General features: G+C 45.6%; 1 long non-coding RNA gene across 1 annotated transcript; it reads right to left on the bottom strand.

Moving 5' to 3' along the window:
* Nucleotides 1–857: 857 nt before the first annotated feature.
* Nucleotides 858–26,635, bottom strand: LOC109252418 (uncharacterized). Its single transcript, XR_002073992.2, has 3 exons — nt 26,530–26,635; nt 3,975–4,086; nt 858–1,251 (listed from the first exon to the last, which is right to left on the bottom strand). It is a non-coding gene; the product is annotated as an uncharacterized LOC109252418 (long non-coding RNA).
* Between the last annotated feature and the right edge of the window lie 123 nt (nt 26,636–26,758).

The raw sequence follows: 26,758 nt of genomic DNA, 5'->3' as shown, positions 1-26,758 counted from the left end.
AAATTGCTGTTGTTTAAGCCACTTAGTGGTGGTATTTTGTTACAGCAGCTCTAGCCAATCAATACACCATCCAACAAAAGATACGTACGAAAGATACAACCAAGATGATATACCATGGGGGGGGGCAATTTATAAACACAATGACAAATTAAGGGACATCTACTAAAACACATCTTTATAAAATGTACTTTGTGCTCATCCTAGGGATAACTGGACACAAGTTCTGTTGTCTACTAAAGTTACTTACAACTTTAAGCCATATCATTGGCATATAGAAAGATGCTTGTTTTACATTTTTTTATAATGGGAAGGTATGCATCTATTTGATTCAAGTATAAACTAAGATTCTCTTTTTTTTCAGAGAGAGAGAGAGAGAGAGAGAGAGAAACCAAGTGGGGGACAGGATCCCAAGCAGGCTCCGCACCATCAGTGCAGAGACTGGTGCAAGGCTCAATCTCCCAAATCTGAGCTGATGTCAAGAGTCAGATGCTTAACCAACTGAGCCTCCCATGAGCCCCCAAGCTAAGATTATTAATTACAAGTTTAAAGTGAGAAAAAATCAAAATGCAGAACATAACCTTATTCCACCCTACTTGCAAGGATGTGAGGGATAAGATTTTTCCTATCCACCAAACCATCACAATTTCATGAGATTAATAAATCATTAAGGCATCATCATTATTACATAAAATCTATATGGCAAACCAGATGTCAAATGCATATCCCTGTGTGGTCCTACCACAAAAAGAAAATTAAGGAATCCTTATCCCTATTTTATAATTGAGGAAATGGAATCCTGGAGATGAAGGAACTTTCCCAAAACCACAAGATTTATTTAAATGTTTATTTATGAGAGAGAGAGAGAGCACATGAGTAGGGGAAGGGCAGAGAGAGAGGGAGACACAGAATCGGAAGCAGGTTCCAGGCTCTGAGCTGTCAGTACAGAGCCAGACAGGGGGCTCAAACTCACGTACTGTGAGATCGTGACCTGAGCTGAAGTCAGATGCTTAACTGACTGAGCCACCCAGGTGCCTCCCAAGTCTATGCTCTTAATTGGTATGTTTTACTACACAAATAATTAGGATTTCACAATTGTAAGGTAAGCCCTTGTCTTCATTGCCTTGGGCTGCTAAAACAAAATACCACAGACTGTGGCTTAAACAACAGACATTGACCTCACAGTTCTGAAGTCTGGCAGTCTGACATCAGAGTCTCAGCATGGGCAGGTTCTGATGAGGGGTCTTTTCATGGCTTGCGGAAAGTTGAAAGAGAGAGAGAGAGAAAGAGAGAGAGAGATCAATCTTTCTCTTCTAAGCCCACAGTCCCATTGGATAAGGGCCCCACCCTCATGAACTCATTTAACCTTCTGAAGACTGTCTCCAGATACTGCCACATTGGGGTTTAGGGTTTCAGCATATGAATGGGGGGCACAATTCTATCCATAGCAGCCTTAAGAGATTATTTAATGGTAAGGGAAAAACCAAAGCAATTTACAGAACTCAATGTTATTCCCAACCATTTTTTCCAAAGGTGAGAGAAAATAAAAATAACCAGAGGAGCCAGTCTGAATGGCCTGAAGGCTTACCTTCTCCATATGCTTAACAATGGCCAGAAAAATCTAGGCTTGCTGTTTGGTTAGGAAGAATATGGCAATGTATTGTGGATGGGATGATAAGTATGCATCTAGCCTATAACTGAAAAGGCAGTAGTCCCCACACATTTAAAACAACTGCTTGCCCCTATCTATATACAAAAAAAAAATCTATTGTTTTGTTCATCTAATCTACTTAACAGTAAAAAACAATCACAAGTCACAATAGACTTAAAGCTAAAGAACAAGGTGCCATCAGCCGGTGGAGATCTTACTTTTCATTCAGGATGTCTCAAGCTCCATACATATCATGCAACCAAAAGAATAAACCTGCTAGTCAAAATCCAGATTACATATGATAGAGTGTATTTGTTTCCTTTTTCAAAGGATAAAAGGGCACAGATAGACATTATTTTCAGCCCAACCCCCCACTGATTGCCTTACACACACCTGGGGGCATGTACCTAGTTTGGAGACCACTAACAATGGGTTATTCTCTGGGTGCATCCTCATAGGGCAATACACACAGACTTTGTCCGGAAGAACATGTATCAAGGGTGACAGGTTATCATTCAGAGGAGCTCCAGGGCAATAAACCATTGCTCAACCCTTTCATCTTGACGACAAACCACTGGCCTGTCCTTCCATGTCTTTCTGGATGAACTACATGAACTGGTTGACTATCCTAGTCATAGGCAATTCATTAGGCTGAATAATGAATATCTCAAGTCAGACGGCTTTTCTTTATTGTTGTTTTCCTATCACACCCAACAAAGAGCCTAAAATGTATTAGGCTCCATAAATATTTGCTGAAAAAAAAAACAAAATTGGAAAAAAAAATGATCTCCCAAGTAAACTACTGGTGTTTGTGTTTGATGTAGGCACAATTAAGGCTATCTGAGTGGAAACATGCTAATATAAAAATGAAGTTAACTTCTAACCTCAGAGCAGTGACGCTGTACTTTTTTTGAAGCCTAGTTATTCCGAAGAAGGTGAAGTCAGGAATAAGTAGATGCTAAATTGTTATTGAAATCCTATAAAATAATATCAGGACGTGGTTGTGGAAGTTGCACCTCTTGGATAATATGGTGCTCCTCCCATAATTACTGTGACAAACAACAAAGTCATAGGGGCAGGTGGGAGGGGCCAATTTGCAGTGAGCTATGGAGATGGTGAAAAGGACACAGCGAACCTCGAGTCTAGATAGATGGGCAGCTGACCAGAGCACTGCATAAGGCACGTGCTTAAAATAAACCAAGCATGGGTGATGAGGAGGCCGATGATAGTTAGCCTAGTAGACACAGTCTTCTGCCCAGTCGACACACCTGAACCACTTCTCAGGCCCAGAACCCATGGACTGAAGGAGAAGAGAAGCCAGGTGCCTGTGACGAGTGACCCTACAACACAGTACTACGTGTACTCAGAAATATCCTCAGTCCTTCTCCCAAAGAACTGACAGCTATAATCACAGGTAACTGTGCATGGAGGAAAGGAAGCATCCAGACCTTCCGAGGACTGTTGGACACAGTCTGAATTGACACTGATATTTAGGAATCCAAAGAGCTACTATGGCCTCCTCATTGGAGCAGGAGCGATTGGAGGCCAGCCAACAAATGGAGGCCAAGGTCCAGGTCAGAGCAGATGCACTGGGTCAGTGGACCTTCCCCAGGGGTTATTTCTCCACTTCCCAGAAGATTAGACTGCATTTGTGGTAGCTGGCAGAGCCCCACATCGGTTTGTTGACCTGTGGAGTAAAAGCTATTATGATAGGGAAGGCCAAGAGGGAGACTCCCAAACTCCTCCCACAACCGGCAGCCAAGACAGCAAATAACAACAACACAGCTGAAGGGAAATGGCAGAGATTATCACCTCCCTGTCTTATCCACATGGAAGTCACTACTTAATCCCTATAACATCAGCTGGATCCCGACAGATGACAGGGATCTACCACAAACTTAATCAAGCATTAGTAGCACAGTTGCACAGCCCGTGCAGGTGCAGCTGAATTGGCACGCCGGCTGGAGTGGATTAACACAGCTTTCACTACCCGGTATGCAGCCAGCCACTGGCCTGGTCACTGAGCTGTTTTCTACTCCCATCAGACAGGAGAATCAAAGCAGTTCGAACAGGAACTTGGAACAGCCAATGGCAAACATTTATGCTCTTGTTCCGGGGCTATGTTAACTTTCCCTCTCGTGGTCATAAAATGGACTGAAGGATCGTGGATCCTCTAGGTGAATGGTTTTCAAAGTCTGGGTCCATAAACCCTGAGACGCCCCTCGGGCCCTTCCAGCAGGTCTAGGAGGTCAAAGCTATCTTCACAATAACACTAAGACACGGCTTGCTTTTGTCACTGGGTTGACACTTTCACCGGTGTGCAAACCTGAGAGCGGGGACTGGAGCGCACATCAGAGCAGTGGGATGAGAGTCCTCGCCGCCGTGCACTCACAGGAGGAAAACTAAAGGAAAAATTGCCAGCTTCACTGAAGAATGTCCTAAGGAAGCATCAATTATATTAAATTATATTACTATAAGTAATAAATTATACGTGTAAGTAATACTGTATATAATACTAGATAGCATGTTTATACTATAAGTAATTTATTATATCAATAGATTAAACTATATATTATTAATTATATCAAATCCAGACCTTTGAGTACACATCTTCTTAAAACATTTTTAAACATTTTTATTCATTTTTGAGAGACAGAGAGGATCCGAGTGCTAGCGGGGGAGGATCAGAGAGAGAGGGAGACACAGACTCCAAAGCAGGCTCCAGGCTCTGAGCTGTCAGCGCAGAACCTGATGAGCCTCACGCAGGGCTTGAACCCACGGACCGTGAGATCATGACCTGAGCTGAAGGTCTATGCTTAACCGATGGAGCCACCCAGACGCCCCTGAGTACACATCTTTTTAAAAGTCAATGTTACAGGTCAGAAGGTACACATATGGCATTTCTAGGATACACTGAAAGAAGATGGTTGTCTGAAGGAAAAGCACGCATGTGATCATTTGATTTGAACGAAAAGCGCTTTTTTTTTTTTTTTTTTAAGGAAACACCATTTTTAGTTGAAGGAACTACTGACAGGTAATAAACTATCATTACTGAGTCTTGGGTATTTGGTAGATATTTTCTCAAGATGAATGAAATGAGCCTTCACTTCAGGCAAAACAACCGACAGCGTCTGTTGCCTATAATGAAATGTGAGCTTTTGAGTGAAAATTAGAATTTTGGAAAACTCATAACCACCACCGTGAACTTGACAGCTTCCCAATACTTAACGACCTTTCTGATGAGATTGGTGGTGAGATTAACAAATGTGAGTCTTTGACATTATATAATGAAAGGTGTTGACATCTGGAGTATCTGGAGAATTCAGTGAGCCGATGACCAGTGCGTGATGGTGCACAATCAGAGAGGAATAAAAGACCCATTTCAAATGGCAAAATAGACCAACGGGCTTTAACCTAACGGAGTCCAAAAAGGGCACCATAGGACTTCAGATTCCGTATTACAACAAACCTTTAAGAAACTACCACTTACTGGGGCGCCTGGGTGGCTCAGTCAGTTAAGCGTCCGACTTCGCTCAGGTCACGATCTCACGGTCCACGGGTTCGAGCCCCGCGTCGGGCTCTGGGCTGATGGCTCAGAGCCTGGAGCCTGCTTCAGATTCTGTGTTTCCCTCTCTCTCTGCCCCTCCCCCATTCATGCTGTGTCTCTCTCTGTCTGAAAAATAAATAAATGTTAAAAAAAAATTAAAAAAAAAAGAAACTACCACTTACTGAGTTTCAATATACCATCGCAAAAACGTATCCATAATTATCTGAAAAGACTATTAAAACACCCTCCACTTTCCAGCTATCTATTTCTATGAGGCTGGATTTTCTTTGTAAACTTAAACCAAAATAACATACCACAACAGATGGTGTGCAGGAACAAATACAAGGTTCCATGTGTCTTGAAAAGATTTGCAAGAATGTTAAACAATGCCACTCAAAATTTTTGTTGGAAAATAGAGTCATTTTTCCCTAAAGCTATGCCATTTATGTAAACATGTCATGGCTTTATTACTTTATTTTTAACAGATTAATACACAGATGTGTTTGCAATTTGTCCATTTAAAACTATATTCCAGGACACATATATAGATAAAACTCACATAAACAAAATCTCTCCGGGATACTCGAGAATTCTGAAGAATGTAAAGGAGGCCCTGGGACCCAAATTGAGAATGGCTGTCGTCAGTATTCATCAGAATATCACCTTGGTCCACTGTGTTAATGCAGAATGTTAATAGAACCGGATGGCAATTTGCCAGTCCTTGGTAAAGGATGTGTGCCGCATAGGGCAGGAAGTAAACCCTTTGAAGATCCAGGCAACTGCTATATCAGTGAAGATGTCAGGGGTCCAGTTGTCCGGGACTTGGCAGGACATTCCTTCCAACGTAAAAGAAAGATTACTGCATCTGGGATTTCCCACCACTAAGAGGGAAGCAAACTAACTGCATGGTATTTTGGATGCCACAGGCAGCATATTCTATGCTTGAGAATACTGCTCTGAATCCTACATCCAATGACACGAAGAGGCTGCCAGCTCTGTTTGGGGCTAACAGCAGGAAAGGGATCTGTCCCAGACTCCTGGTGGCAGGGAAAGCAGCCCTTCTGTGTGGCCTCGAGACTTGGCAAACTTTATGGTAGGAGACGCACCTGGGATGGGAGGAGACTCCACGCAGATTGTGTGGTGAACACCAGTAAAAAAGTCACAGTATAAACTGCTCTGATGCAAAGTCGTGCCATCTGCACAGAAAGCGTTATTGGAAAAGCAGCTTGTGGTGTGCCAGGGCTTTAGTGGAGTCAGAGCATCCGAGCATGAGACATTAAGTGGCGACAGGACAAGGTATCGCCGTCGTGGTCTGATTCGTGCAGACGCACCTGCGAGATTGGGTGGGCTTGGTAGCAAAGCCGCATCAAAATGGAAACGCCAGGAGGCTCCACAAGCAGGTGCCCTAGACCACCCTGTCATCTGTCAGCCCCGTGTGAGCGCCTGCCCCTTAGCGCAAAACCGCGGCCACGTGGCTAGTGGAGGGGGTATGAGAGGAGCCGAGAGTGGCTCACAGACAGGTCACATTGGCATTATGCTGCTCATGCCCCCACTCCAGGATGGGCTCGCGAGACGGTATATCCCCCAATGGGCAGAGCTCTAGGTGGCGTACCCAACCATCCGTTTTGTGTGGAAAGAGAAATGGCCCGAAGTAAGAATATACAAAGACTCACAAGCAGGGTCTAAAGGCCTCGGAGGTGGAAGATTGGGACGAAGCTGGTCTGTGGAAGCAGGCACATGGATGAACCGAAGGGAATAACACACAAAATGGGAACATCTCTCTCTATCTTTTTAAATTACTTTTCACATGCTCCCGAGGGCAACCCCACAGAGCGAAATACTGATGGCAGAATGGCCCCGCCAGCTGCGGACTGGCTGGGGACGGTCACGGGCCAGCCTAGTGCAGGGTAATAGTTGCGTGAGGACACCATGGCAGAAGGGAAGACAACTCCGTATGGGTAGAACAGTATAGACTCCCTCCCACCAAGCCCCATTTAGTCACTGTCCCTGCCTGATATCCAACCTGCCAATAGCAGAGGCCAACCCTGAGCCCCCAGACCGGCACCATCCCCTGAGGAGATCAACCGGTCCCTCACATAGTGTCCCACACTGATTCCCTTGGAACCAGCCACCTGCCGAGGGCACCTGTTCATCTGCAAATGTGGACGCGTCCTTCCTGCCTGCAGGGTCTCAGCCAGCACCACTCTCCAACGACTCACCTGAGCTCGGATCCCTCTGATACAGCGGTCCACATACCGTCCTAATGAGCCAGCATCCCTACTTTATCGTCCTGGGCCATAGGACCTTAACTGCGGATAGTTCCGTGGGTAAATTAGCACGTTCACCATGGAATACTACCCAGCACCGGACGAGCAGACTGTGCTACGTCGTACAACGGGGATGGATCTCACAGACAGAATTTTGAGCCAAGGCTGACAGACACAGAATTCTACTGAATACGGCTTTCCATGCGCACAGTTCTACTAACAGGAAAATGACTCTCGGGCCTCAGAAATCAGCATGGTTAGCTGTGGTCTGGGGGGACAGTGACGAGAAGGGGCTAGTGTTCTAGATCTTGCTCGTTTCCCAGGTGTGCCCACCTTGTGAGATTCTTCCAGCTGTACAAGTGTGACTTGTGCATGTTACTTGATCTTACGCTTTGTGGATATATTATGCCTTAATAAAAAAGAATTCGATGGTAGGAACAGCTCAGTATCTTTCAGTTTAAAATGGGCACTCTTTCAGTAGTGCCCAGGCGGCTCAATCGGTTAAGCAGCCAACTCTCGATTTCGGCTCAGGTCACGATTTCTCGTTTTTGTGGGTTCAAGTCCTGAGTCAGGCTCTGTGCTGGTTGCACGGAGTCTGCTTGGGGTTCTCTCTCTCTCCCTCTCCCTCTGCCCCTCCCCTACTCGCGCTGTCTCTGTCTCCCTCAAAATAAATAAGTAAAAAGTTTAATTTAAAAAATTGTCTCTTTGGGCCACCTGGGTGGCTCAGTTGGTTGGGCGTCCGACTTTGGCTCAGGTCATGAACTTGCAGTTGGTGGGTTTGAGCCCCGCGTCGGGCTCTGTGCTGACAGCTCAGAGCCTGGAGCCTGCTTCAGGTTCTGTGTCTCCTCCTCGTTCTGCCCCTCCCATGCTCACGCTCTGTCCCGCTCTGTCTTTCAATAATAAATAAACATTGAAAAAAATTTTTTTAATTGTCTCTTTCAGATTAATTATGTCCTCCAGCAACAACTGCCTTCAGCAGAATGGAGAGCTCATGATGGTCATGAAACCATTTATTTGAAATTATTTAAAAATAAAAAATATTTATTTAAAAATGTCACACGTTTCACTCCTCTTAGCAATATTAAATCCTGCCGTGCTTCAGTACATTATAATAAAATTTTAAAATCATAATGCCATATGCCTATGGCAACCATCTGCTGCTTTGTGTATTATTTTGCAGCCTTTAAAAAAAATTTTAATGTTTATTTATTCCTGAGACAGAGCGACAGAGCATGAGTGGGGGAGGGGCAGAGAGAGAGGGGGACACAGAATCTGAAACAGGCTCCAGGCTCTGAGCTGTCAGCACAGAGGCCGGCGCGGGGCTTGAACTCACAGACCGTGAGATCATGACCTGAGCTGAAGTTGATCGCTCAACCGACTGAGCCACCCAGGTGCCCCTGTTCTTCAGCCTTTTTATTTTTTATTTTTTTAAATTTTTTTTCAACGTTTTTTATTTATTTTTGGGACAGAGAGAGACAGAGCATGAACGGGGGAGGGGCAGAGAGAGAGGGAGACACAGAATCGGAAACAGGCTCCAGGCTCCGAGCCATCAGCCCAGAGCCTGACGCGGGGCTCGAACTCACGGACCGCGAGATCGTGACCTGGCTGAAGTCGGACGCTTAACCGACTGCTCCACCCAGGCGCCCCCTTCAGCCTTTTTAAAATTATCATAGGGAACCAAGAAGGTGGTCAGCTACAGGTAACTGAATGCCCGATGAGCAGTGGTTTCAACCGGGGTCATCACACGAGTGGCCCTGGGTTAGAGTCGTGACAGCAATACCAACAAGGACTCAGCTCTGTCTTCGTACCCTGCTGTCCTCCGCAGGCGGGCTTGCCCCCTCGTGTGTTCACACTGCCTGCTGCACATCCAAGCACCTCGCCCGTGTACAAGAAGAAAAGGCTCACAAAGAAAGGCAGGGGCTCCTGGTGGCTCAGTCGGCTAAGTGTCTGACTTGGTTTGGGCTCAGGTCATGATCTCAGGGTTGGTGAGTTCAAGCCCTGAGTCAGGCTCTGTGCTGACAGTGCAGAGCCTGCTTGGATTTTCTCTCTCTCTGTCTGTCTCTCTCTCTCTCTCTGCCCCTCCCCCACTTGCTCTCTTTCTCTCTCTCTCAAAATAAATTAATTAAAAAGAAGAAGGGCAACTTTCTGCTCAGCTCTGCCTGTGCACCCCGTACCTAAACCAGGGAACCAGGAACGCAGATTTTCCCCCAGAACGCCTCCATGGTAGCCTCCTATTTCTGTTTTACTGGCAAGAATTGTAGGACATGGCCGATGCTTGCTACAAAAGAGGCTGGGAAATTTCATACTTAGCCTTCTGGTTCGTGTAGCAGAGAAAGGAGAGGACAAAGTAGGGTTGCTAATGACAGTTAAATGGGAAAGCTTAAAATCATTGGCGCTCTCTCATGTGATTTTTCCTGCTTTTCAATGATGACGCTGTATTATAAATCTTGCTTTTTTGCTATATACTCTAGCACTTGTCAGTTCTAGAACTCTCAAAGCTCTAACCCGCTAAGATCCACAAAGTTGTGCTGGCAAAGTGGACTCTGCATTGTCAGGGGACAACAGTACCACTCTCACAGGGCAGGGGGCATTACCCTTTCGCGTTCACATGCTTGACGTCCATCCTGCAGATCAACGAACGGCATCGTCTACAAGAACTAAAGAGGAAACCGCGCATTCAACGGCTGCAGGCATGTGCTTCTAACCATAGCCTGTGCTCCGCAGATAATCAGATGTCTTGTTCAAGCACCAAGATCCACGGTCGTGTTACAACTCTGAGCAGGTGCAGTTGCCTTCGTCATCATTGTCTTGGGGCCCCAGCCCTCTCTGCGCCCAATTAAGCTTTATGTGCTGCAGGAGTTTTTAAGCCAATCAATGAATCAAACCTGAGTCTGCCGGGGTCCCACCACCCACTGCGGCTCCCCGAGGCTGTTTGTCTGACTCTCAACCTACCTGACCAGTTGTAGCTACTCACGTTAATCTCCGGGGAGTTACTACGCCGACAGCTTCTGAAGAATAACTGCTGAGCCCTTTTCAGGTAAAACATAAGTAGATCTTTCTGTAAGAAGCGTGGTTTTTCAGGCCCATCATGGTGTTACAAGCAAAAATTCTTGTTTTCTGGGTTTTTTTTCCCTCCTTAGGTCACAAAACTTCTCTTTGAATGGTCATTTTCCTAGATATGTAAATGCCCTTAAAAAAAAATCTATCCGAAGCCCACGTTGGCTAATGAAGATGTTTGTGAAAAACACTTCGTGACATTGTAGCCCGACTGTGAGATCTGATGGTTGACCTTGGTTCTCTTGTGGCCAGGAAGACTTGCAGGAGTCACTAAAAGGTTTTGGGTCTTGGTGACAATAATTGGGTACAATATGGGTACAATAATTCTGGTAGGCTACATGTAACAGTTTTATGGGTCAACCATACAGGGACTAACAATGCTGTAAAGTCTTCATGAACTACCTACCCCCCCTTGGTTGTGCCTAGAGCAGGGCTGCACTGACCGGCCCTCCTACCCTTGGTCTTGGCGTCTTCGGAGCCACCTGTCCCACTCTGCAACAACAATCTCACTTTCGCATGGCAGTGACAGTCCTCGGGCCACCGATTCAGTTATAAACTCTGACTGGCGGCCCTTTCTCCAATGTGGAGGCAACAGAGACTCTGTTTTATGGACCTTTTGCCTGGATCCATGGAGCCCTCCTTTTGGTTAGTCCTATCTTGGGTCTGCCCGGCCTGGTCTTAGCAAGAATCCTGCTAGGTCACCCCACCCACCCTTGACGTCTGATCAAGGTCCTCCTCTCCACCTGGCCTGTCTTCAGCCACGTTAGCAAGAGTCCCCTATCCTTGATGCCTCCTCTTAGTAGTTTCCATACCCTGACCCCTCAGTCTTCTCCTTGGCTAGAAATCCCCAACTGTTTTTGAGGTGTTCGGAGTTGAGCCCAATCTCTCTCCTCTATTGAAAAACTCCTCCTTACTGTTTTAACAAGGGTCAGGGTAACTTTTTCTCTCACAGAGGTTGGGCAGGCAGTTGTTGGTGACCAACCATCTCAGTTTGCTCCAGTCTGAGGGATTTCCCAGGATGCAGGTCTTTCCGGTTACTGGCAAATCGGGACTGCTTGTCACCCCGGAGCATATGTGCAATAACTTGGTACAAGTGCCCCAAGCAAGTCATAAAGAGAGGCTCGGCTGCTGGAGAAGATCTGCCAAACTTTGGACGCTCCTTGGATTTAGCTTGTGGGTGGCACTGGAAGGCAGGTGAATACCGAAGGCTGAGACACCCTACAGATCAGGGACCAGGGAGGCAGGAAGCCAGAAATCAGTGGACACATAGAGTGATGGGTAATGAAGGCAGGGAGCCCAGGTCTGAGTCTTGGAAAACCCAGGGACGCAAGATATACCACACTTGCAACTGGAGAGACCACCTTTCTCCAATTTATTTTGAAAAATGTGCAAGCTTCTGGAAAAGTTGAGGGAATAATGAAATGAGAATCCACATATCATAACCTAGGTTCACCAGCCACACACGTCTTGCTGCCTTTGGCACACACCTGTCTACGTGTGAATATATATTATTTGTGTATGTATATATCCTCTCATACACACAAACACATACACACTTGCCGCCAGAGACATCTTAAGAGGCTTGCATTTGCAAAGCATTCCTGATATAGAACATGAATTAAAAATGAGCATAACTGCTGTGCTAAGAGCAAATTAAGATATGAAGAGGTGACCAGTCTCCCTTGCAGATAGAGAAATGCTCCAGTTTACTTTCTTAAATCTTTTTCATTTTTCTAATCTGATGGGTGAAGAATAGCATAACATCTAAAGTTGATGGGAGTGTAGGGAAATGAACAATCCTATCCACTGCTGACAGTAATGAAAACTGCTGGTGGAAATATAAGTTACTTTGGGGAGGAAATAACCTAGGGGGACCTACTAAAATTAAGTGTATATTCTGTGATCCAGCAGTCCTTCTCTGAGAATCAGTACTCAATTTTTCAGAAATAAAAGCACCAGTTCTTAATTGTAGAACAAAGCTGTTTATTGCTGTGTTGTTTGTGGGGGGCAAAAAAACGAGAGCTATCTCTGTAAGTGGGCATTCAGGTTATGGTTCAATTAATTATGGTAGAACCGTGATATGAACTGTATAACTTTTTTTAGGTTAGAAGTATCCATACTAACTTGGAGGCATGCCATGATATATTAAGTGGAAACTAGTTGTGAAATTACCTTTTTTTTTTAATAAAAAGGGACAGAAATATTTACGATTATGTTTTGCTTAGCCGTATAAGTAGAAAAAGGGAGAGAAAATACACTAATCTGTTTGCTGTTATTGTTGCCACAAGAATCCTTTTCCTTTCCCTAAGACAAAACCCCACTGATGGAGGGGTAATTGTCACCCAGCACTGTAGACACTTGGTAGAGGAACAAGAAATTGAGACACCTGCCTATTCTGGAGGTACTGAAAGACTCAAAGCCTCTCTGTCAGCACCATGGTGTAAAGAGAGGATAGGCGTCAACCCAGGTTTGATAAATTCATTGCTCCCTCTGTTGACTTTGAACCTTGAGAGAAGGGTAAAAGTATGGAAGAAAAGGTTGTCTTTTATTTATCCTGGTGCTTGGGTACCACTTGTAGGCTAGCAGGCCCTCTCCCAACTACTTTCCCTCACCTATCGAGAGCCAACTTCATACCTGTCCATGTTCATGCTTGTATCTCTGGTCTTGCAAGTTTTAGCTAGACTCTCCTGCAGCAGCATTTGAACTTGCCATGGTTCACAATCTTTTCTAACTCACACACCACATCCACTGTTAGGTGCTGCTTGTGGTCGCTCAGGGACCCAGGCTAACAGAGAGTTTGGACTTTACAAAGGGTGTTTTTTTTGTTTTTTTGTTTTTTTTTTTTTTTTTATTTATTTTTGGGACAGAGAGAGACAGAGCATGAACGGGGGAGGGGCAGAGAGAGAGGGAGACACAGAATCGGAAACAGGCTCCAGGCTCCGAGCCATCAGCCCAGAGCCCGACGCGGGGCTCGAACTCACGGACCGCGAGATCGTGACCTGGCTGAAGTCGGACGCTTAACCGACTGCGCCACCCAGGCGCCCCTACAAAGGGTGTTTAAGGGTGCCTGCGTGGCTCAGTTGGTCAGGTGTCTGACTCTTGATCTCAGCTCAGGTTATAATCTCATGGTTTGTGAGTTGGAGCCATGCATCAGGCTCTGTGCTGATGGTGTGGGGCCTGCTTGGGATTCTCTCTCTCTCAAAATAAATAAACTTAAAAAAAATAAAAGCATGAGCTTATTTAAAAGCTTTGGTGGGGGGGCACTTGGGTGGCTCAGTCAGTTAAACACCCAACCCTTGATTTCAGCTAGGTCGTCTCACAGTTTGTGGGTTCAATCCCTGTGTTGGGATTCTCTCTCTCGCTCTCTCTGCCCCTCCCCCCTTGCACTACCCCCCCCCTGTCAAATAAATAAATAAGCATTAAAAAAAAAAGATTTTTGGAAGACCCAATAAAGAGAGGTTGAATATATAAGGGAGAGAAAGAATAAGTGATACACAATTCAGGATGTATGCAGGTGGGATAAGATCTAAAGCTTTAGAGTCAGAAGGAAAGTTTCTCTGTTCTCACCTGAAAAGAGGGCAGGAAGTTGCATATGCACATGAATTTGTATATCACAGACCCTGAATCTAGGTTTAACCAGATAAGCGGAGCAAACGCAAGATAGGATGAGGAATTCATCGTAGCAACTGAACCTCACACAGCTGTGGAGTTGAACAGTCTGGGTGAGGCTGTTGCTTCTACAACTGGTCGTGTGGTCATGGCTGGAGTTTACAACTTCCTTCTCCCCCTATCCATTGTGTAATTTTTTTGCCCTTAGCAAGCATCTGGCTAGTCATAGGTTGTCATAGCTCTCCACTGGCTCTAATCACAGGGCACGGGAGAACAAAGAGTCCCCTGCACTCCAGACAGATGTGGAGCTGTAAGTTGTAAGAACAGGGATACTCAAGTCAGGAAGGCAGCAGTAGATGCCCCCAAATTATTATCGGGTGGAATAAGAGAAAAACAGGTCTGGGTGGGAATGCAAGCTGGTGCAGCCATTCTGGAGAACAGTATGGAGGTTCCTCAAAAAACTAAAAATAGAACTACCCTACAACCCAGCAGTTGCATTACTAGGGATACAGGGATGCTGTTTCGAAGGGGCACATGCACCCCCATGTTTATGGCAGCACTATTGACAATAGCCAAAGTATGAAAAGAGCCCAAAAGCCCATTGACGGATGAATGAATAAAGAAGATATGGTATATATACACAATGGAGTATCACTCAGCAATCAAAAAGAATGACATCTTGCCATTTGCAACCATGTGGATGGAACTGGAAGGTCTTATGCTAAGTGAAATTAGTCAGAGAAAGACAAAACTCACATGACTTCACTCATATGAGGACTTTATGAGACAAAACAGATGAACATAAGGGGAGGAAAACAAAAATAATATAAAAACAGGGAGGGGGACAAAACAGAAGAGACTCATAAATATGGAGAACAAACAGAGTGTTACTGGAGGGGCTGTGGGGGGGGGATGGGCTAAATGGGGAAGGGGCATTAAGGAATCTACTGAAATCATTGTTGCACTATATGCTAACTAATTTGGATGTAAATTTTAAGAAATAAAAAATAAAATTAAAAAAAAAAACAGGTCTGGGAACTTGATGCAAGGTAATAGAGGCCCATCGAGGGACATTAAGTGGCAATACGAATAAGCAGGCTTTCTTTTTTCTTTTTTGTTGATAGGAGTGGATATCTGAACACATAGGTAATTACTACGAATGAAACCATTACTGCAAGATGCAAGGTGAGAGAAGTCATGTTCCTCTGGATTTAAACCTTCCTCTGGCATGTGTTACCTTACCAACCCCAACTTCCCCAAATGGCTCCCATCTGAGCACCAAAGAAATGAAGATCACCGATAACACCGAATCAAGTAAGACAGAAGAGGGGATGGTAGGGTACCAAGGAAGAAAATGAAGACTAGTGTATAGAGCAGGGAAATCTTGACACGGCCCCGCTCAAGTCCCTGTAAAGCCTATTTTACTTGCATGTTTGGATCTTCACTCAGCATCAAGAAGCCTTGAAATTCAATCATTTTATGTCTGAAAATATCTGATTCAGGAAATAAGCAACCGTTCCCAGGATGGGTTCCAAGAAGGTGCTGCCCAGAACAGGCTGTGGCAAACTGGCAAACACCGACGGATTGAGTTTCAGGTGCGCTAATCTCTGATGAATCTGTAAATTCCGATGCTAAAGAGGGTATAAATGAACCTGCTTTCTCTGATCCTAATGAACATGTAGGTGAATGGAGTAAAATCCATAAATTACAACACTTACAATTCAGTGTTTATGATGTTATAACACACACCCAATACTCTGCAAATTTTCCATAGCAGTGGAACGCGGGACTCAACACCGTCTGCATATTCCTCTCATTTTCTGTACTTGGGTGAAATTCCTTAGAGCTGCCACACATAGGCAAATAGGTTAAGCAAATTCTCCCACTTAGAAACATGTTAGAATTATCCGGAACTCTATTAAATCACTCAGTAATTGAAGAGGGTTCCTGGGCCAAGAATTCTGAAAGTAAATTGCTTTTGTGTTCATGGAGGTGACTCTCTGCTATTCTTCTGTTACAAACGAAATAACAGAAAGTCACTGCCACCCAATTGAAGGACATCAGGTGTTTCTTTCCTGTGATTCTCTTTCTGATTCATCCTCTAGCCTCCATGCTCCGAACTGGTAAGCCACTTCCCGCGGTCTCTGTCTTTGAAGGGGTAGCATGTGTTCAAGGAAAGATGATGAACTGATTTAAATGGAGTTCAGAGTTACTTGTAAACCCTGCCTAGGAAACAGAGGAGAGTATTAGAACTTTGATGTCATTGGGTTTTTAGTATCTTAGAAAATGTGTCTGTAGAACTGACCAGGAATAGGCAGTCCATAAACGAAGAGTGATACTTTTTTAGATTCATAGTCCCTAGATTTGCTCTAAGCTTCAGGTCCAAAATACTTGCTCCTGTTAGGAAATGGAAAAAAAAAAAAAAGGTATTTAACTTACTTAAGGAGCCACATACTTAATTTTGTGACCATTTTCTGTTTGTGAACATGTTCATAAAAAGTTATCACATGTTGAAATGTCTGGCTTGTATTTGGTAACCAAAATGGTTTTTATTAATATCTTGGGAAAATGTCCCTAAATCCCTATATTTATCTTGACACGGAATTATTTTAACTTCTTTTGATTAGTGCTCTTTTTTTTTCTCCACACACGCCACTAGACAATAGGCATTTATATTCAATACACTATGAACAAATTTCACTAAGACTTTACTCATTTTCACCTGTGCCGTGCTAATAAGTCTCAAACAGCTCAGTCAGGTCTCAGCAGCTGGCATTGTGCCCCACTGAGTATCACAAACCGAAAAATGATTATTTGGGGAGGCTTCATAATTATACTAAGATGAAAATGTTGGCAGCCAGGAGATACATATTTTTCAAGATTTGAGAGAAAATTTAATGAAAGTGCCACAAACATATTACTTAGGATGATGATTTGCACTTAATATGAGGCCCTTTTCTCTCTGGATTTCAAAGTCTGGACTAATTAATTAGCCCTAATCTCCCTGTTTTCCTGATGGTCAAGCATTCAGACAGACCCCGGGAGAGCAGAGAGTTATCAGAGTGAAGCAGAAAGCGTGCAGACCGGGGCTGTGAGGCTGGTGGCTTAGTTCACACCTGTTGGGTGTCAGTCTTTGTTTCTTCCACTTTCAAGTTTGTAACCCTGGAGCCCTGCCCCTCCCCCTGCCCCCACACCACTAGTCGGCAAACCAAGACCCAAAGGCTAGATCTGGCCCACTGCCTGTTTTGGCAAATAAAGTTCTGTTGAAGCACAGCCTTGCTCATTGGTAAGCACACTGTCCATGGTGCTTTCACACTGCAGCAGCCAAGGTAAGAAATCAAAACAGACTTTATGGATCATAAAGCCTGAAATATTTTCTACCTGGCCTTTCACAAAAAAGACTTTGCTGACCCAAGACCTAACCTTTCTGAGCATTTCCCTATCTGTAAAATAAAACCCAACAGCCAGTAACATAGCAACTTCACGAGAAGAGTTAAGTTTTAAATTTGCACAAGGATGACTGTCTTTAATGGTGCCTCAAAACCATTAGCGATGATATTAATTGATTCAAAGTGCAGCCATCTACTCTTTAAATATGTGTCCACTGTCCACTCTTCATCGGGCACCATATCAAACAGTGGAGGAAGTACACGTTAAGGGAAATAAGACTTGTTTCAGTTAGTCGTGGAAGGATTACGTGGGGACAGGGTGTGAGATGACGAAGTATTTCAAAATAAAGTCTTTTTGGTATTTTATATCTAGATATAGGGATGGAGGTAAGCTATCACATTTAGGTTCCTGTTCCTACCCTGTTGTATTCCTTGCCTTGAAAATGGTTCACAGATGCATCACACCAGCCATTACAACGGGTTGAGGTAAACTCTCTCATATTTGATTAGCTTAGTCATCCGTGATCCGTGCCAAAGAGCACTTGCACGATTTGTTTGTAATCATAAATAGAAGGGACAAATATTTCTATCTCAAGGCTTGAGAGATGTTTCAAGAAACGGGCACTTGAGCTTGGCCATGGGAGGAGGAGGTAAGATCTGCATAGGTGTGTAATTGCAGGGGGTCATTCCAGATGGAGAGATGGACAGTCTGTAGAAAGCCATGGAGGTGAGAGTTGTGGCTGTGATTGAAGAAAGTAGTCCAGTTTGGTGGGAAGAGAGCGTGAATGAAGGGGAGTAGCAGATATAAGTCTGGGGTGCTCAGTTCTGGGGAATAAGGATGGGGTGTATGTCAAAGAATAACAGGTGATCGTGGAGCTCATGGAAAGCAGGCTAACGGGACTGAACTTCGCTCCACAGGCAACAAGAAGCTACGGTGAGTGTGGGGCCACAGCAGGGGGCGCTGTGCAGCTGGCACTTCCGGAGTACTGTAGACCCAGAGTCTACACTGAGCACGGCCAGTATTTTCCAAATGGGATCAAATTAAAGACCAGCTTCTACTGTCTCAAATTTAGCCCTCATAATAGATAGATTCTGATCAATGATAAATATGGTCAATTATTGTCACTTCCTACACAGTGTGCCCTGAAGGTCTTCAATCTGCTGCTTGCTGCTGCCTTTCGGAGGTCCGCCCACACTATCGTCCTCACTTCCGGAGTTGCTGTGCTGCCCACCATGTTGGGCCTTCCGGGCCAGGCCTCTGCTGAGGCCTGCCGCTCCCAGCAGGATGGACGTCTTCGTCCTCTTCCTATTACCCTTCGGGCCCTCTACCAGGCTCTCCCTAATTATCCCAGTCTCTATAGCATCTCCCCGCTGTGAATTCGGTCACTCTACACAACTCATGTTGGCATTGCTTCTAGAACAGAACCCAGTCGTTCTATGGGTGTGTCTGGACTGCTGAGCAAGTCCTCGCTGCAACGCACCTGAGGGCTCAACTGAAGCGAATTTCCTATGATCAGACCACTTCGTTCTACTAAATATGTTAGGTATGCGTTTAAACCTGCACCACCACCCAAGCTTTCCTCACGTCACCTCTTGTGGGTCTGGGCTTCTCCCAGGTAGTGGTGGTGCTATGTTTAAGTGGCAATGAAGAAGCATGGAGAAATGAGCAGCTGCCTCCCATCTCCGTTAGTCTCTGCACAGCAGAGGACAGATTACCCAAATCTGCCTTAGACTGTACTTCCAAAGTGGGCAAAGAAAAATTCAGCCATTGTATGCATAGGGCCTCGTTTGTGTTCTTCATTGTATATTACTTCTTTAAAACGTTGTTATCCACAAATTGCTTGTATCTATACATAGGAACAGGCCTTTGTGATTTCCACAAGCCATGTGGATATTAGACTATGATTTTACTATGTCTTCCCAAATGCCATTGAGGTTGTCCATTAACAAAGTCTGAGGAAAATCTGAATACTTTAGTGTTTCATTTATATGGGTGACAATTTCTGAAAGTCTCCTTTTCATTGTAATTATCTAGCATTATCCAAAACTTCGTAATTATTTTATTGTCATGAACTAGGGCTATTTCTTATAAAATCCTATGTTCTAGGATATCTTTGAAATAAAGGATATAGCCACTCAGAGTTGATAGCAATTATGGAATCCCGACCCAAGTTTTTCCGTGCGCCATGTTTCAAAACAAGTGGGAAACGGCCTTTGCATGTACCTGATATGTCACCTGAAGTCCCCTTCAGCCTGTCCTGTTCCTGCTGCTGATCAGCAAGCAGTAAGTGTAAAACTTGGCAATATTCCCTCTTGTCATAAGCTTTCCAATTATTGAAAATTGAGTAACTCCCAATAGGGGAGAAATCATTAAATATATAGTAAATAATGAGGTTAATTAATTTAACCCCTTCTAATTAGGAAACTAATTAAATCAGAAAATTAAAACTGACACAAGACATTAAAATCAGGAAGTTTTGGACTTAGATGTAACAACCATCTCTTCATCTTCAGCCGACTCCAGAGGAGGAATAGATATTAGCTGCAAAAAATGTATCGGTGGACTATTTTAAATCAATGCAAAGCTCAATTTTCCATCCCATAAATGGTATTTTTAGAGGTTACCTTTCTTCTACTTCGATTATATGTGAAGTTAAACCTTGTTCCTTTTAATCTTTAAAAGAATGAATTAAAGTCCAAGAAGACGGATTTAGCCCAAATTCTGCTAGTAACTGGGATCATGGGACAGTTGCTTCAGTTCTCTGGGCCTAGGTTTCTCATGCTCAGAGTATTCTATTCAAGAGGTGAGACAGAGTCATAGTATCTTGGAGATGAAAATAGGTCTAAGTAGAAGGAACAAGTCAGGAAGTTACAGCCAGCTTGTGGCACTCTTTGTCAGTGTGACAGAGCGCAGGACCAGGTCCTCAGAGTCTTTATTACGCAGTTGGTGAACCGTGAGATAGACACAACTCTCTCTACAACATTAGACCGTCACGCCAGTCAACACGAGCTTTGGTTATACATCTGTAACCTCGGGAAAGTCTCTGGGCAACAACAGCGTGGAGAGTAAGGTTGTGGTGCTCAGGTGTCATTGGAAGTGCTGTAAAAATATCTAAGCAGGTATCCCGTTGGAAGTTTTTGGACTCTCCACCCATTATTCTCATACTGCACGCAGTTGCCAAGAGCACGGGGCACTGCGGTCGAGGCCCTCTTGTGGGACCCGCTCTGGGGAGGTAAGCCAATATAGATTCCCAAAAGCCAGCACCCAAAATCATCCTGATGAAGAGGAGGGCTTCGATAGACACTCGATCACAACTACAGGCAGGTGCGTGGCCCCAATTTGCGGGGGATCTTCCGAATTTCAGGGCGCTTTTGCTTCCGTGTGTCCTTCCTGCTGCTGGTACCTGTGAACGCTGACAGGAGTGAAGTCGAGCCAGTATGATCAAGGTGGCCGTCACAAAGTGCTAGTGGCTGCTGAGAGGCCGTAACTTCTTCCCTCCAAATGTGAATGTTTAACTCGTTCATTTTAACTACTGTGAATGGGGGTGTTCTAATTTCTTGGTGGGTTAATGCTGTTCACTGCTTCACATCAATGGTCAACGCTATTCAGGACAGTTTTATTTCCACACACTTCAAAGGCCGTGAATGAAGCAACAGTTAATCCTACAGCCAGCCTGTCCCAGAGTACTTAACTCTGAATAATTAGTAAGCTGTTTTGTCCTATTACCACAGCTACAGGATTATTCTATACCTCGAATTCAACAATTTGCTCTGGTTGGGGGGGGGGGGTGGGGATCCAGGCTCTTCATATACTGAACATAGCCTATTTGTTTTGTATTGTTCCCCATTTTTCCTTGTATCAAATAATCGAGAACTTATTATCTAAAATGTGCAACTTTGTACCCAGAAATGCCAGCATTCTGACCTCACATGCCTTGTCGGTGATTTCCCCCTCCGAGAATCACTTCTTTCTTATCCACTCCATCCAAGGAGGTTTCCCCAGGTATTCTGGCACATGAGCCCCTCTTCCCTAAATCTCTGCTGCATTTACCCTTAATTCCACTAGCTCCAGGCTCGTGTATCCCAACGATCTTCAGGTTTTTTAGGGCAGATGTAATCTCTTATTTGAAGAAAAACAATTTGCAACGTCCCCATCAGGCTTTCCTGTCTGTTGTATCAGCCAGGGTTGCGACTCAAGGCGCACACCCGAATTAGGACTATCTGGGAAAGTTAGTTTGTAAAGGCACTACTCACGAAGGTGCAGGCAGGATAGATGAATAATGAAAGAGCCTAGGCTCTTCAAAGGGATGAGGAGAAGGCCAGGTGGCCAGAACCCGGAAGGAGAGAATTGTACAGAACAGGTTCCTTTGCGAGCTCAAGTCAACCTGACGCGGAACTTGGAAAATAAACGGCCTAGTCTTCTGCCTTCCCTCCCCTCAACTCTGTTGGGTTTCCCTGTTCACCAAGTTCACCTGGAGGGGCAGAGGACGAGGGAGACTATACAGTCCAGTCAGGTCAGCGTCCTGGGACCGAGAACGAGGTGAAGGGTGGAACGTAGATCTGAGGGCGGGCGTAAGAGGACACAAGATACCCAGCGTGTCCACGAAGGCCTTCAACAAATACCTGATTGCTTTTTTAAAAGAACACTATTCATCCTTTCCATAAATAGTCAAGAACCCTATTCAACAAATACCTACTGAGTAGCTATGTGCAAACATGTTTTTTTTTTTAAATATCTAACAATTTCTGCTTTTTTAAAAAGTTTATTTATTTTGAGAGAGTGAGAGAGAGAGAGCGCGCGCACTCAAGTTGGGAGGGGTGGAGAGAGAGAGAGAATCCCACGCAGGCTTCACACCATCAGCACAGAGCCCAACGCAGGGCTCGAACTCATGAACCTGTGAGATCGTGACCTGAGCCAAAATCAAGAGTCGTAAACTTAACCAACCGAGCAATCCAGCCGCCCCTGTTTGATGTTGTATCACCTTCCTTAATCTTAATTTGTAGACTTTTTTTTTTTGAAAACTAAAAATGGTAGAAGTTGGCAAGATGCCAACAATCCCATTTCCTTTTCCTGGATGCATAGAAGACAACATTTCCCAGCCTCACTTGCAGTTTAGATTGGGGTCACAAGACTGGGTTTTGGCCAATGGAAGTAGTTGGATGCAGAAGTATGCTGCTCTTTCCAGGCCTGGCCATAGAACCTCCTGCGTGATGTTCTTCGTGCTTTCTCCCGGTGTGTATAGCTAAAAGGAAATGGCTCTCAGACAGCAAAGCCACATGATGACAGAGGCCCTGGGTGCCCATCCGGAAGAAAGCTGTTTGAGCAAGCCACCAAGTTGTGTGCAAGAAAATTTCAAGGTCTTAGTCCGGTGGAATGTGATTTGCTACATCATCTTAAACTGTATTTCTCTACAGCAGTGCTGCTGACATTTTGCACGGTTTATCCTCTGTTGTGGGGGCTGTCCTCTGCATTCTGAGATGTTTAGCAGCTCCCTGGCCTCTACCCACAGAATGCCACTAGTACCCGACCTCCAGTCATGACAATCAAAAATGTCTCCAGATGTTGCTAAGTGCCCCCTGGGGGGCAAAACTGCCCATAGTCGAGAACGACGGACCTAAGTCCTCTTGACTAATACACCCACTGTGTGCGAGGCACGGTGCTCAGAGAGATGGGGAACAGGTCTGGGCCACAGTTTCTGACTTAAGAGCATGGAACTGTATATAGTACATTACACACGCATGCATGTTTTAAGACGACTGCTTCATTGGAGTACTGTAATTGTTAAATTGGAAACAAAGCACAATACAGAATTGATTAAATTCAAGTACACTAAAAAACAGAGTATGGTTAGGGCGCCTGGGTGGCTCAGTTGGTTAAGCGTCTGCCTTTGGCTCAGGTCATGATATTGTGATTTGTGAGTTTGAGTCCCACATCAGGGTCTGTGCTGAGAGCTCAGAGCCTGGAGCCTGCTTCGGACTCTGTGTCTCGTCTGCCCCTCCCCTGCTTGTACTCTCTCTCTCAAAAATAAGCAAACATTAAAAATTTTATTTAAAAAAACAGTATGGTGTATCCATCAAATAATGCAGATCTATTATTTATTGACAAGGAGGTACGATTCCTTTTTTAAGTGGCAACAGAAGAGTACTATGGTATATATTTTTTTAAGGATGGGACAGTGCAAGGATTTCAAGTGTTGCTTCTGGGGATGGGATTTGGGATAATTTGTTTTTTTACTTGTTTTCTAATTTTTAAAGTTTATTTTGAGAGAGAGAGAGAGAGAGAGAGAGAGAGAGAGAGAGAGAGAGCACAAGTGGAGGAGGGGGGGGGGGGGGGAATCCCAGGCAGGCTCCACACTGTCAGCACAGAACCCAATTTGGGGCTTGAACTCACCAACCCTGAGATCACGACCTGAGCCGATATCAAGAGTTGGACACTTAACTGAGCCACCCAGGTGTCTCTGTGTTTTCTAGTCTTTATATACTAAACAGCTGGATGACTGCTGGTGGCAACTGTGCTGGGTTGACTGCACCTTTCCCATAAAGAAGTAACATTTGGGTCCCAGGTTTCCCTGTGACAAAATGGCTTCTTTGTGCCTCTGACTTAAGCGTTTCCTTTCATGAAAAAGGTTAAATGCTGTAGTCTATAAGCCCAAATGAAAGGTTTGCTAAACATTGCTAATATCTAACTTCAAGGGGTGTGTGACCAGTTTAACAAAATACGACAACGGGACTGAGATTGTTGTACCCAACATAGAGATGCATTTTTAAAAAGCCACTTGGAGATACTTTTCTAAATAATGCCTCAAATTCCCACCAGTAGGTACAGTTTAAGTATTCCCAACTCTACTTTTGCTCTTTCAATTTCACATTTCATTTTTTTGTAGCCTCAGGTTATTTAACTTGCAAAATAGAAAATGAGAAATGTTACCCTATTTCCAAATTAGCATCAGTCTGTTTATCCTCCTAAGACTTCATCAGCAAAATGACCGTGCTTTTAAGTTAGTTGGGAGAAGCGTAAAAACATATTTTTTTAAAGTTTATTTTGAGAGAGAGCACGCACGTGAGAGCACACTAGCAGAGGAGGGGCGGAGAGGGAGAGAGAGAATGTCAAGCAGGCTCCGTGCTGTCAGCAGAGCCCAATTCTGGGGTTTGAACTCATGACCTGTGGGACGAAATCATGAGCTGGACACTCAACCGACTGAGCCACCCAGGCGCCTAAGTGTAAAAATAATGCTCAGTGTCATATTCGAGGGTAGTACCTGCATCCAAGTTAAAGAAATGTGTCTCTTTAATGAACAGATACTGTTAGTAACCTGAACACAGTCTTCTCCTAAGTGCCACAGAAATTAATGAGAAGTATCTATTTGTGAAGAAAATACAGCGGTCTCAACATGGTATTTCTTCTATAACTTTGTACACGAACATCTTATAGACAGGAAACTTTTGTGAAAATCATTTTTGTTTTAGTGCTAATTTTCTTTTAATTTTTTTAAAATGTTGTATTTAGTTTTGGGAGAGACAGAACAATAGCGGGGGAGGGGCGGAGGGAGAAGGAGACACAGAATCCGAAGCAGCTCCAGGCTCCGAGCTGTCAGCACGAGCCCGACACAGGGCTTGAACTCACCGACCGCGAGATCATGACCTGAGCCGCGGTTGGACGCTCAACCGACTGAGCCACCCAGGCGCCCCTTTAGTGCTAATTTTCAAATTGAATTGCCACTTTGTCTTTCGGCAGACGGGTTCGTCTTGATGACTTCAGATGCCGGTCTTGTAGGTTTCCTCGGAACATCCACCACCCACACCAAATCAGATTTCCTCCAAAGGTTTTTATTTTTCCTTACTGGTAATACACTCTAGAAATACACCCTTTTGTGTGCTGCTGGCCCCAGGCCGTGCTGTGAGGCCCACACGCGTGCACGGACCAGGACTTGGCACAGTTCACCCGGGATGCCTTGCAGTTTTGACAGGCTGATGAGATTTTAAGCAATGCAGATTTAGACTAAATAGCTTACTTCCATAATCTGCCTTATTGAATCATTGAGGCCACAGTAGGGTCAATTTCTCCTGCTAAATGTTGCAAGTTCGTTTCTAACTTCGAAAATAAAATACCTGTTTGCTTTAAGTCTTTTAAAAAATTACGTGCTTGGTTGGGTGTTTTAACGAAAGAAGGAGAGAGCTAAGGAAAGAAGGAAAGTCTTCTCACACAACAAGAGGGCGTGCGAATTCTGGTTCTGTGTTTGGACTCATTTATTGCGCCCACAGTTAACAGCGAACCTACAACGCTATCACGACCGACAACGCACACGCCGTCGGGCGTGCACCGGAGGAGGAAGAGGAAGAGGAGAAGTGGCTTATTTCTGTAACAGCGCTGGACCGCAGCGCGGGAAGGCGGGAACGCGCCCGCGAGCCGCGCACCGCGGAGCCCAGCCCCCCACCCCCCGACGGATCCCGACGGAACACAGGCCGGTCACGCCTGCCTCCTCGGCCGCGGGAACTCTCCCAACTCCCCGGGCTTTCAGAACCCCAATTTCACCAACACGGACTCGAAAACGCCTAGTACTCAGCGGCTGACGCAGCAGTGGGTGGCGGCCTCGGCCTCCTCCGGGTCCCATTCCCGACCGCCTCCGGACGAGGCCCCAGCGCGGCTGCCGCCACAGCGCCCGCCCGGGGCCGCCGGCCACACTCATGGATCAGCCGCGCCCGCACGCTCCCGCCGGCTCCGCGGCGCCGCCAGGTGACGTCAGAGAGCGCACGTCACGGCGGCGCCGCCAGGATGACGTCAGAGAGCGCACGTCACGGAGGGCCGCCGTCAGAGGCTATAGGGGGAGGGGAGCCGGGCCTCTGTCGGCGGAAGTGGGGTTCGGGTGCGAAGGGGAGAAGCCCCCCGGCGGGGCCTGGGGCCCTGGGCTCGCCCGTGGCGCTCGGTCCCGGACGTGGTCCGGCGTCCGCCCTTCAGCTGGGACCCGGCACCCGAGACCCGGCCTCTCTCGGCCCCAGGCGCTGAGGCGTTACCTCGGGTCCCGTCGGGCAGCAGCCGGCGACGTGAGCTCCCCTGTGGCCCGAGGCCGGCTCGCGCCGCCATCGCCTCCGCCGGCCGGCGGCAAGCCCCGCCCCCTCCGCCGCGCGCGTGCGCCGCCCGGGCGTCCGCGCGTGTTGACGGGAGGGGCCTCCGCGTTCCCTTCTTTCCCGGGACCGGCCCACTCGGGCCGCGCCAAGGGGGGGGCGCGTTTCTGCGCGTCCC

Source organism: Panthera pardus, unplaced genomic scaffold (assembly GCF_024362965.1).
Source record: "Panthera pardus isolate Hobbes unplaced genomic scaffold, ASM2436296v1 HiC_scaffold_9, whole genome shotgun sequence".
NCBI lineage: Eukaryota > Metazoa > Chordata > Mammalia > Carnivora > Felidae > Panthera > Panthera pardus.
This window is presented reverse-complemented; position numbering and strand designations above follow the sequence as displayed.